The following is an 11,932-nucleotide window of genomic DNA, read 5'->3' as shown; positions in this document are numbered from 1 at the left end:
GGTAGCCTTTCCCCTCTCCAGGGATCTTCCCAACTCAGGGATCGAAGCAGGGTCTCCTGCATCGCAGGCAGATTCTTTACCAGCTGAGCCACAAGGGACGCCCCAAAATACTGAAGCAGGTAGCCTATCCCTTGTCCAGTGGATCTTCCCGACCCACGAATCGAACTGGAGTCTCCTGCGTTGCAGGCAGATTCTTTACCATCTGGGCTGTCAGGGAAGCCCTGGTAAGTCATAAGTCTCAGTACCTATTTTGGGGGGGCAGAGATCAAATGAAAACACCATCCTGGGATTGTGTGGTTGCCGATTCTACTGCTGACTCACCTGGATTCAGGGTGCATTCTCGGTGAAGGAACCCACAAAGGCAGCAGATGCTGAGGTTCCCGCTCCGGGTAGGAGATTGTTAAAGAAGAAGGGAAGATGGAATAAGCAGAAACGGATCCACATGGAAGACAGAGCTAGAAACGCACACACACAACCTGCTTTTACAAGTGCTCAAAACATAAACAGCAGCTGTCTAGCTGGTACCTGCTCCTTCCCAAACACCATAAGGGAGAGCCTAAATCCTTAAGACCCACACAGCTGTCAGCTATGACAGGAGTGTCTTTTTTCCACACTAACTCGTCTGGCAGGAAGGTAAGGCTCCAGGCCATTGGTCAATACAACATCTGCTTTCATTCCTAAGGATCATTGTTCCTGAAATCATTAAAAAAAAAAAAAAATCTGTAAATGACTCAGAGAAAAGAGGGCTTCAGGAATAAGCAGAGGAAAGAAAGTTTAAGGCAAGACATTTCCCCAAGATTCCTGATAAATCTGAGGCTGCTATTTGGCAAAGGAGAGTACGTTTTCTGGTTTCTGGTGGAAACCTCAGAAGTCAGATAACACAGGGTCTTTGCTGCCCTCTACCGGTTATGATGAAGACTAGCAGGGAGTTTGAGAGGAGGATCGGCTTTTCGGTGGATTGCTTCATCCTTTCATTTAATTTTCAATACGTATTTATTGTGTGTAAGTATACTTTGCCTACACCCTGTGCCGATGGTGCTAGGGATTAGTGTAACAGTGAAAAATACACGTCCAGGTTCTGCTTTGGGATGTACATTCTAGCAAAGGAGACAGACTGTGTGTAAGTCAGCAAATAAGAAACATTTAGCATGCCATAACTACTGAAGCCTGCACGCTCTAGGGCCCAAGAGCCACAGCTACTGAAGCCCGCATGCCCTGGAGCCAGCAAGTCACAATTACTGAGCCTGCATGCTGCAACTCCTGAAGCCTGTGTGCCTAGAGCCTGTGTTCCACAAGAAAAGCCACCACCGAGAGAAGCCCACGCGCCACAACTAGAGAAAGCCTATGTGAAGCAACAAAGACCAGCACAGCCAAAAGTAAATAAAGCCGTATGTACTTGTTAAAAAATAAAAGAGAGAGAGAGACATTTAAAGTTTGTTCGGTGGGCTCTGAAAGCACTTAACAGGCAATTTAAGACTTGGGGAGCTGGAAGGTGACATGTGAGCTGAGACTGGAAGGTTGAGACAAAACCAGCTGAGAGAAGAGCTTAGAGCTCTGTGAGAAGATTGAGTAGTGAGTATAAACCTGCTTGCTGGGTCCCTGAACTTGATATGGGAGCAGGGGTCAGCATGGAGGGAAGGCCAGAGGGGAGGGGAGGGACCTGGGTCATGGAGGGACCCTGCAGTCTGCAAAGGAACTTGGATTTTCTTCTGAGTAAATCTTAGCAATAGAGGAAGCTGTTGAAACATCGCTGTTTTTGTTTTTAAAAGATTATTCTCTCAGTAGGACCTTTTTGTCTTAGAATTTACAATAGACTTTCCCAAAAGTATCATAAGGCTTAGGATTGGTTCAAGATGGTGAAGTAGAAGGATGTGCACTCATCTGCTTCTGTGAGAGCACCAAAATTGCAACTAGCTATTGAACAACTATAGACAGCAGGATGTTGGAATCCACCAAAAAAAGATAACCCACATCCAAAGACAAAGGAGAAACTGCACTGAGATGGTAGGAGGGGTGCAGTCATGACGAAATCAAATCCCATACCCACTGGGTGGACAACCCACACACTGGAGAATAGGAATACCAAAGACGTTCTCCCTCTGTTGTAAAAGGTCTAGGCCCCCATCAGGTTTCTCAGCCTGGGGGTTCAGAAAGGGACTAGGAATTCCCAGGGGATGGGACTTTGAAGGCCAGTGAGATTTGATTGCAGGACTCTCAGAGGACTGAGGGGATGAGGACCTCATTCTTGGAGGGTACACACAAAATCTTGTACACATTCAGTTCAGTTCAGTCACTCAGTCGTGTCCGACTCTTTGCGACCCCATGAATCACAGCACGCCAGGCCTCCCTGTCCATCACCAACTCCCGGAGTTCACCCAGATTCACATCCATCGAGTCAGTGATACCATCCAGCCATCTCATCCTCTGTTGTCCCCTTCTCCTCCTGCCCCCAATCCCTCCCAGCATCAGAGTCTTTTCTAATGAGTCAACTCTTCGCATGAAGTGGCCAAAGTACTGGAGTTTCAGCTTTAGCATCATTCCTTCCAAAGAAATTCCAGGGCTGATCTCCTTCAGAATGGACTGGTTGGATCTCCCAGGGGAAAGGAGCAGTGACACCACAAGAGACTGAACCAGACCTCCCTGCTAGTGTTGAAGGGTCTTCTGCAGAGGTATGGGGTGGCAGTGGCTCACCACAGGGACAGGGGAACTGGCAGCAACAGTTCTGGGAAGTGCCCATTGGTGTGGGCCCTACTGGAAGACGTCATTAGCCCTAGCTTAGGTCGCACAGAGTCGGACACAACTGAAGCAACTTAGCAGCAGCAGCAGCAGAGGCTATAGACTCCAGGGCCAAGCAACTAACAGGGAGGGAGTGCAGCCCCACCCATCAGCAGACATTGGATTAAAGTTTTACTGATTGCAGCCCTGCCCACCAGAGCAACACCCAGTTTTTCCCACCACCAGTCCCTCCCATCAGGAAACTTGAACAAGCCTTTTAGATAGCCTTTTCCACTAGAGGGCAGACAAGAAGCAAGAAGAACTACAACTGAGTCTCCAGAACAAAAACATAATCAGAAAGTTAAAGTGAAAATGCAGAGGATTATGTTCCAGATGAAGGAACAAGATAAAACCCCAGAAAAACAACTGAATGAAGTGGAGATAGGTGACCTTCCAGAAAAAGAATTCAGAATAATGATAGTGAAGATGATATAGGATTTTGGGGGGGAAAAAATGGAGACTATGCAAGAAATTTTACCGAAGAACTAAAGAGCCAACAAAGAAAGGTAAACAATACACTAGAAGGAATCACTAACAGAATAATTAATGCAGAAGAACAGAGAAGTGACCTGGAAGACATAATGGTAGAAATCACTGCTGCAAAACAGAATATAGAAAAAAGAATGAAAAATAAAAAATGGAGACAGCCTAAGAGACCTCTGGAACAACAATGAATGTACCATCATCCTCATTGTAGGGGTCCCAGAGAGAGAGAGAGAGAGAGAGGACCTGAGAAAATATTTGGAGAGATAATAGCTGAAAACTTTCCTAACACAGGAAAGGAAATAGTCAACCATATCCAAAAACTGCAGAGAGTTCCAGGAAGAATAAACCAAAGGAGGAACACACCAAGACACACAGTAATCAAAGTGATAAAAAGAAAGATAAAATGTTAAAAGCAACAAAGGAAAAATGACAAATAACATACAAGGGAACTCCCATAAGGTTCTCAACTGATTTCTCAACAGAAACTCTGCAAGCCAGAAAGGAGTGGGATGATATATTTAAAGTAATGAAAGGGAAGAACTTACAGCCAAGACTAGTCTACCCAGCAAAACTCTGTTCAAATTTGATGGAGAAATCAAAAGCTTTACAGACCAAAACAATTAAGAAAATGGTAATAGGATCATACATACTGATAATTACCTTAAATGTAAATGGATTAAATGCACCAACCAAAAGACATAGACTGGCTGGGTGAATACAAAAACAAGACCCGAATACATGCTGTCTACAAGAGACCCACCTCAGACCTAGGGATACTTACAGACTGAAAGTAAGGAGATGGGAGAAGGTATTTCATGAAAATAGAAATCAAATGAAAGCTGGAGTAGCAATACTTATAGCAGAAAGTTTACAAGGTACGTACAGGAAAGAAATAAGTAAACATCTAGAAGATCACTGTCTCCCAAGTTAGGGCAGGGGACAAGATTAGGAGGCATGTGACTTCCCTTGTGGTCCAGTGGTTAAGACTTTGTCTTCCAATGCAGGGGATGCGGGTTCAGTCCCTGGAGGGGAGCTGAAATCCCACATGCCTCAGGGCTAAAAAAACAAAGCATAGAACAGAAGCAATATTGTAACAAATTCAAAGAAGCCTTAAAAAATTTTTTTTAATCTTAAAAAAAAAAGACTAGGAGGCAGAGCTAGGCAGGGGCTGTGTGAGAGGCAAGCTGGACCAGGGTGTTGCCGTGGCGATGGGCAGAAATGAATGGACAGGAGGTGCCTTTGGGATTTGCAGCTTCAGGACCAGCTGATGAGTTGGAGGTGGCAGAGGATGACTGACAGCTGCCAGGGCTAGGAGGGCAAACCAATCAGCCGTGATACGCGATAGAAGAAATGTGGCACCTGTGGGCTCCGTTGTGGGCGCTCTGTGGGCCAGGGGCCCAGAGCCATTACTTGCGTGTCTTTGCTCTTTCCTTCTGCTTGGCCTGGGTGATTATACCTGACAGGTCTCAGGGAGGCAGCCCTCATAAAAATGGCTGTAAAGCCTTTTGCTAATACGCCGCCTCCCATAAATGTCAGGTGATGAGAATTACAGCCCCGCAGGCTCATCAAAGAGCAGGCCGTGGCTTGAGGAAGCCACAGCGACTGTGAGGGCACCGAGCTGTCTTTCCCAGCTGTATTTTAGTGTCGGGGAAAATGGGACCGGAGGAAGTGGAGTGCGAGCTGAAGGCAAAGTGGCTCAGAGCCTTTCTTGGAAGTTGTAATTATCTAATCTGTTCTGCAAAGCTCCTCTTCCCTTGGCCCAGGGCTTCTGCAAGGTGAAGGGGAGCACCATCTTCACTTGTACTAACTCAGCCAGGAGGAGTGGGAGTGTTAGGGAACCTGGCCTGGGGCAGCCTCTCATTCTGGCGGTAAACAACATACTGTTTCCCACCTCTTCCAAGCCTTGACCCACCTGTCAGCTAATTAAGACCCAGAACCCAGGAGTGTTTCCCTGCTCACCAGCTGTCTGGCGGCCCTTTGATGCACCCCATATGTCTCAGCCCCAACCCCCAACCCCCTTTCTTTCTCCCCTTTTGTGTCTCTTTCTGTAATAGGCACTCAACATACAGCTAAAAATCACTGGGATAATATGATAAAATATGGCATTATGCTGGGGTCCTGGAAACTGGGCTGGGGGTGGCAGGGAGTGAAGAAATATATGAAAAAGTCCCGGTTCAGAAGTTACTCATCTCACTGACTGCCAGCTGGATGAGTAACTTCAAGAGCAAAAGTAGAACACTCACAAATAATGGTGGCTAGCATCCATTCTGAGAGCAAGACTGCAAGTCAGGTACCTGCCAGGGGCATTGTCTCAGGGGGTCCTCCTGATAACACTCACGAGGTTAGTCCTGTTGACATTCTTGCTTTCAGAGGAGGACGCTGAAGCTTGGGAGGTGGTGACTTTTGCAGGGTGAGAGCTTGTGAGTGCTGGAACCCTCTTTCAACCCAAGTCTACCTGACCCCGATGCCTGTGCACTACTCTATCTGTGGCCCATCAGCTAGGTTAACAGATTACTCATAGCATGGGGGATATTCGACATGCGCTCTCATTAGGAGGCCACACTACCTTTTGCTTTTCCCAAACTTCTCTTGTACACATGTGTGCACTGAATACACACACACATGCACCTTGATCCATACCCTCATCCTGACCCTAATTCTTTGGATGCCAGTGGCATTTTATTTATTTACTTAGCGGTGCCGTTCATAGCTGCAGCATGCCAGATCGTCAATCTTTAGTTGGGGCATGTGGAATCCTTAGTTGGGGCATTCGGGATCTTTTCATTTCAGCACTCGGGCTCTAGTTCTCTGATCAGGGATGGAACCCAATCCCCTGCATTGGGAGCATGGAGTCTTAGCTATGGGCCACCAGGGAAGTTCTCCTAATGGCATTTTGACATTGAATCAAAATTATACCAACACTGTTATATGTTCATTGAGAAAGCATTTACAGGAAGAAAAATCCAGTGTATAATAAACTCCAATAAATAATCACCCCCAAACACCAATAAATTTCTGGAATAGTTTTCTATATTAGATAAGATTTTTCCATTTGCTTCACTATTAGTTTTTTTTTTTAATTTACTGAAGTTATTTCTGACAGAATTAATTCTCTATTTAAATTTCAAAGTGAAATTAAAAAATAAATTTACAAAATTTTTCAAAGTGAAGAATTGAGTCATCCAGCAGTTCTGTCTGTATCAGATTTTACCACTTATATTGTTTGTGTGAGGTTTCTTCAATGACTGTTATTTCTACCACGTCTAAGATTCCTTGGTCAAATTTTACAGATTTGCACTTTAAGATTTGATCTTAAAATTTTATCTCAGTAAAGTTTTGGTCAATACCACCTTTTACCACATGCAATGGTAGGGATTTTCAGTTCCAATTTATATTGGTTATTTTTACCAGACATGTGCATTATGAATTGGACATCAGACTAATAGTTTGTATTTATTACTTTGTTGCTGTTGTTTAGTCGCTTAGTCTTTGTGACTCTATGGCTTATAGCCCACCAGGCTCCTCTGTCCAGGGACTTCCCATGAAACAAGACTGGTGTGGTTTGCCATTTCCTTCTTCAGGGGATCTTCCTGACCCAGGGATCAAACTCAAGTCTCCTGCTTTGCAGGTGGATTCTTTACCACGGAGTCACCTGGGAAGGCCCTGTTTATTACTTAGCTAAGTGATATTTAGATAACCAATGAGAAAATTGGAGCAGTTTATGCGACAGAGAGAACAGGTAAAACAGAGACAAAGATTCAGACACAGAGACCTAAGAAAGACAGTAAGAAGAGATAAAATAATAAGAATAAAAAGTATATTTATAAAAATGGTAATGGCTAATGTTTATTGAGCACTTACTCTAAGCCCTGTTCTAAACATTTTAAATGGGCTTACATTCATCTAACCCTCACATAAACTCTTTGTGGAGATATAATTATTATTTCTATTTTAAGAAAGAGGAAACATGGGCACAAAGGCTGGAAATAAATTGTCCCAAATTACACAGCTGGTAAAAGGTGGACCCAGGATTCAAACCTAGACAGCTTATGACAGAGAAGTTGCAGTGGTCCTTGTCCACGGAATTCTGCAGGCAAGAATACTGGAGTGGGTTGCCATTTCCTCCTCCAGGGGATCTTGCCAACCCAGGGGTTGAACTTGAATCTCCTGAATTGCAAGTAGATTTTTTTTTTTTTTTTTTTTTTACCATCTGAGATACCAGGAACAGTGGATTTCAAGCAAGGGTTACTCACAAAAAAGTTTGCAGAAAAGTGAACAAATAGTTAAAAGTTTCTAAAGTCTTTTTTTGGCTATCATATCTGTGGCCTCCTTGTGGTGATTCCATTCTGTTTAAAAAATATTTTTCTGAAAAGTTCTATATATTTTTAGACCTACGTGTAATAAGGATGAATCTATAGAAGATTTGGGGAAGGCAATGGCACCCCACTCCAGTACTCTTGCCTGGAAAATCCCATGGACGGAGGAGCCTGGAAGGCTGCAGTCCATGGGGTCGCTGAGGGTCAGACACGACTGAGCGACTTCACTTCCACTTTTCACTTTTCACTTCCATGCATTGGAGAAGGAAATGGCAACCCACTCCAGTGTTCTTGCCTGGAGAATCCCAGGGACAGGGGAGCCTGGTGGGCTGCCGTCTATGGGGTTGCACAGAGTCGGACACGACTGAAGTGACTTAGTAGTAGTATTTGTTTAGAGCTTATCTTTGATGATATATTTGCAACATTTCATATCTCTGATCTTTGACCAACTTGAATTAAATAAACTTCTAATTGGAAAAAAAAAATAGCTCCTGAACCTGTCCCCTCTTCTCCAGTCTTGCTGTCATTGTCTTAGCTAAAAGTCTCATCATGGTCAGTCACAACAATTTTTACTGTCTTAGATTTGGTTTATCTGCTTTCCCTTCTAGACTATGTACTCCACGGACAGTGTCTTTAGCAACTATGATAATCCCTGGCACACATAAGTGTTCACTAAATGTTTGTCAGATGGGCAAATGAATGGGTTTGCCAAATGGACAAATGAATTATCTTCTGAATTCAAAATCAGAACACTTGGTGTGATACATTTGTGTAATGGAGAGTTCAGGTAACTTCTAAGATGATGAGTTGTTGCAACAGCGATAGTACATTATTATTTTAGTTATCAGTTTAAATACTTTTAGAAAGTTTCTTAGGTTTTAATATTTCAAGGGCTTAGAATATTTTCTCTGTTAATGGCCAACTTCAATGTTAAAAAGCAGAGAAGATAGTATCACAAACCTTCATCTCCCCATTGCCTAGCTTCAACAGTTATCAAGATACAGTCAACCTTGTTTCAACTGTAATCTGCTCCCCTCCCCTCACATTCTCTCCCTGACTTTGGTGCTCCCCATCTTTGTTTATTTTGAAGTTAATCCCAAATATTACTTTATCCAGAAGTCTTCAGTAGGTATTAGAATGTTTTTAGGTGTCAATTAGAAATGATAATCATTAACTAATTTGCATATTGACATTTATTGACTGGTACTGAGCTACACATCTCACACGCTAGTAAAGTAATGCTCAAAATTCTCCAAGCCAGGCTTCAGCAATACGTGAACTGTGAACTTCCAGATGTTCAAGCTGGTTTTAGAAAAGGCAGAGGAACCAGAGATCAAATTGCCAACATCTGCTGCATCATGGAAAAAGCACGAGAGTTCCAGAAAAACATCTATTTCTGCTTTATTGACTATGCCAAAGCCTTTGACTGTGTGGATCACAATAAACTGTGGGAAATTCTGAAAGAGATGGGAATACCAGACCACCTGACCTGCCTCTTGAGAAACCTGTATGCAGGTCAGGAAGCAACAGTTAGAACTGGACATGGAACAACAGACTGGTTCCAAATAGGGAAAGGAGTATGTCAAGGCTGTATATTGTCACCCTGCTTATTTAACTCACATGCAGAGTACATCATGAGAAACACAAGGCTGGAAGAAGTACAAGCTGGACTCAAGATTGCCAGGAGAAATATCAATCACCTCAGATATGCAGATGACATCACCCTTATGGCAGAAAGTGAAGAGGAACTAAAAAGACTCTTGATGAAAGTGAAAGTGGAGAGTGAAAAAGTTGGCTTAAAGTTCAACATTCAGAAGACGAAGATCATGGCATCTGGTCCCATCACTTCATGGGAAATAGATGGGGAAACAGCGGAAACAGTGTCAGCCTTTATTTTTTGGGGCTCCAAAATCACTGCAGATGGTGACTGCAGCCATGAAATTAAAAGATGCTTACTCCTTGGAAGGAAAGTTATGACCAACCCAGATAGCATATTCAAAAGCAGAGACATTACTTTGCCAACCAAGGTCCATCTAGTCAAGGCTATGGTTTTTCCAGTGGTCATGTATGGATGTGAGAGTTGGGCTGTCAAGAAAGCTGAGTGCCGAAAAATTGATGATTTTGAACTGTGGTGTTGGAGAACACTCTTGAGAGTCCCTTGGACTGCAAGGAGATCCAACCAGTTCATCCTAAAGGAGTTCAGTCCTGGGTGTTCATTGGAAGGACTGAGGCTAAAGCTGAAACTCCAATACTTTGGCCAGCTCATGAAAAGAGTTGACTCATTGGAAAAGACTCTGATGCTGGGAGGGATTGGGGGCAGGAGGAGAAGGGGACGACAGAGGATGAGATGGCTGGATGGCATCACTGACTCGATGGACATGAGTTTGAGCGAACTCCGGGAGTTGGTGATGGACAGGGAGGCCTGGCGTGCTGCAATTCATGGAGTCACAAAGAATCAGACACGACTGAGCGACTGAACTGAACTGAGCTACATTCAGGAGAAACTGATTAAAAAACATGAATGCATTCCTGCATTCCTATTCTATTGGATTCTGTATCCAACTGGACATTGAGGTTACTATATTAGTTATTTCTTTGTCCTAGTTTCTTGATATGTGAAAGAGATAGTGATGTTACCTTACTTAGATGATTGTTGTGAAAAGAAAATGGATAACGTATGAAAATTCTAGCCTCAAAAATTATTCATTGTAGTTATTTGAAATGGACTGAATAATTAAAAACCCATGAGTCCATAGTAATACTTAAAGATGTCAGAAAAACCAATTTGTCCTCAGTTGAGATGGCTATCAAACCATCATTTTATTTTGAAAGTTGATAAGTAAAGGGAAAGAACTAAGTGTTTATCCACTTTTAGCATAGAAATGGAGAAGGCAATGGCAATCCACTCCAGTACTCTTGCCTGGAAAATCCCATGGACGGAGGAGCCTGGTAGGCTGCAGTCCATGGGGTCACTAAGAGTTGGACACGACTGAGCGACTTCACTTTCACTTTTCACTTTCATGAATTGGAGAAGGAAATGGCAAACCCACTCCAGTGTTCTTGCCTGGAGAATCCCAGGGTCGGTGGAGCCTGGTGGGCTGCCGTCTATGGGGTCGCACAGAGTCGGACACGACTGAAGCGACTTAGCAGCAGCAGCAGCGGCAGAAGCATAGAAACTGTAATTTGGGGCAATAGCCCCGTTGTTGAAAGAAATCTTTAACTTTCAGAATAATTTTTAGTTAGTAAATGTAGAAGATAACATATAGTTAGAAAATCACTGTTTTTCTACCCCAAAGGAAAGTACTGATTCAGAAAAAGATACAATCATTAAACCATTAGGTTAATGGTTATTAGGTAGGGTGATATTTGTTAAATTTTGTTGGAGATGGGCCTGGTTTATGACTGTTGCCCAAAAATAATTATTAATAGTGCAGATAACATTACAATGTAAGGATTGAGCCGTCATCCCCTTTAGCCCAATGTCAGTCATTAAGGGTAGGAAATTCAGGTATGTGTCTCCTAGTGTGAGATACACACTACTATTTAGAAAGAGTTCTTGATAAAAATGTTCAGTTTATACTTGATCCAGTCTTCAGATCTAACTTCCAGCTTATAAAAATTACAGTGTTAGAGGAAGCAATCAGATTCAAAAGGTGAAACTGGCCAGGGGTCTTCAGCAAGTCAGTGTCATGAGAAAGAGGGACTGTTCTAGGCTAACAGTCTTAAGTGACATAGCAACGAGACACATCACATGATTCTGAAATGGATTCGGATTTGACCAAACCAGTTCAAAAGGACATCTTAGGGACCGTTGGGGAAACTTGAATATGGATTTGATATTACTATGACTTTGGTAGATGTGAAAATGTTATTTTTGATATGTGGGATTTTTGTTTAAGAGATATATAAATACTGATTTAATATTTTTTAGGGATGGAATATTATGATGTTTATAGTTTAAAGTACTTCAGAATGAACAACAATAAAGTGAGTTGATAGGAAAAGAAATAAGATAAAATATGTAAGACATATTATATCTATAATGCTAAATGTTATCAGTTCAGTTCAGTTCAGTCCCTCAGTTGTGTCCGACTCTTTGCGACCCCATGAATCGCAGCACGTCAGGCCTCCCTGTCCATCACCAACTCCTGGAGTTCACTCAGACTCATGTCCATTGAGTCAGTGATGCCATCCAGCCATCTCATCCTCTGTCGTCCCCTTCTCCTCCTGCCCCCAATCCCTCCCAGCATCAGAGTCTTTTCCAATGAGTCAACTCTTTGCATGAGGTGGCCAAAGCACTGGAGTTTCAGCTTTAGCATCATTCCTTCCAAAGAAATCCCAGGGCTGATCTCCTT

The sequence above is a fragment of the Bubalus bubalis genome, chromosome 9, assembly GCF_019923935.1.
Source record: "Bubalus bubalis isolate 160015118507 breed Murrah chromosome 9, NDDB_SH_1, whole genome shotgun sequence".
NCBI classification, from domain to species: Eukaryota; Metazoa; Chordata; class Mammalia; order Artiodactyla; family Bovidae; genus Bubalus; species Bubalus bubalis.
Note: the sequence above shows the minus strand (reverse complement) of the source record.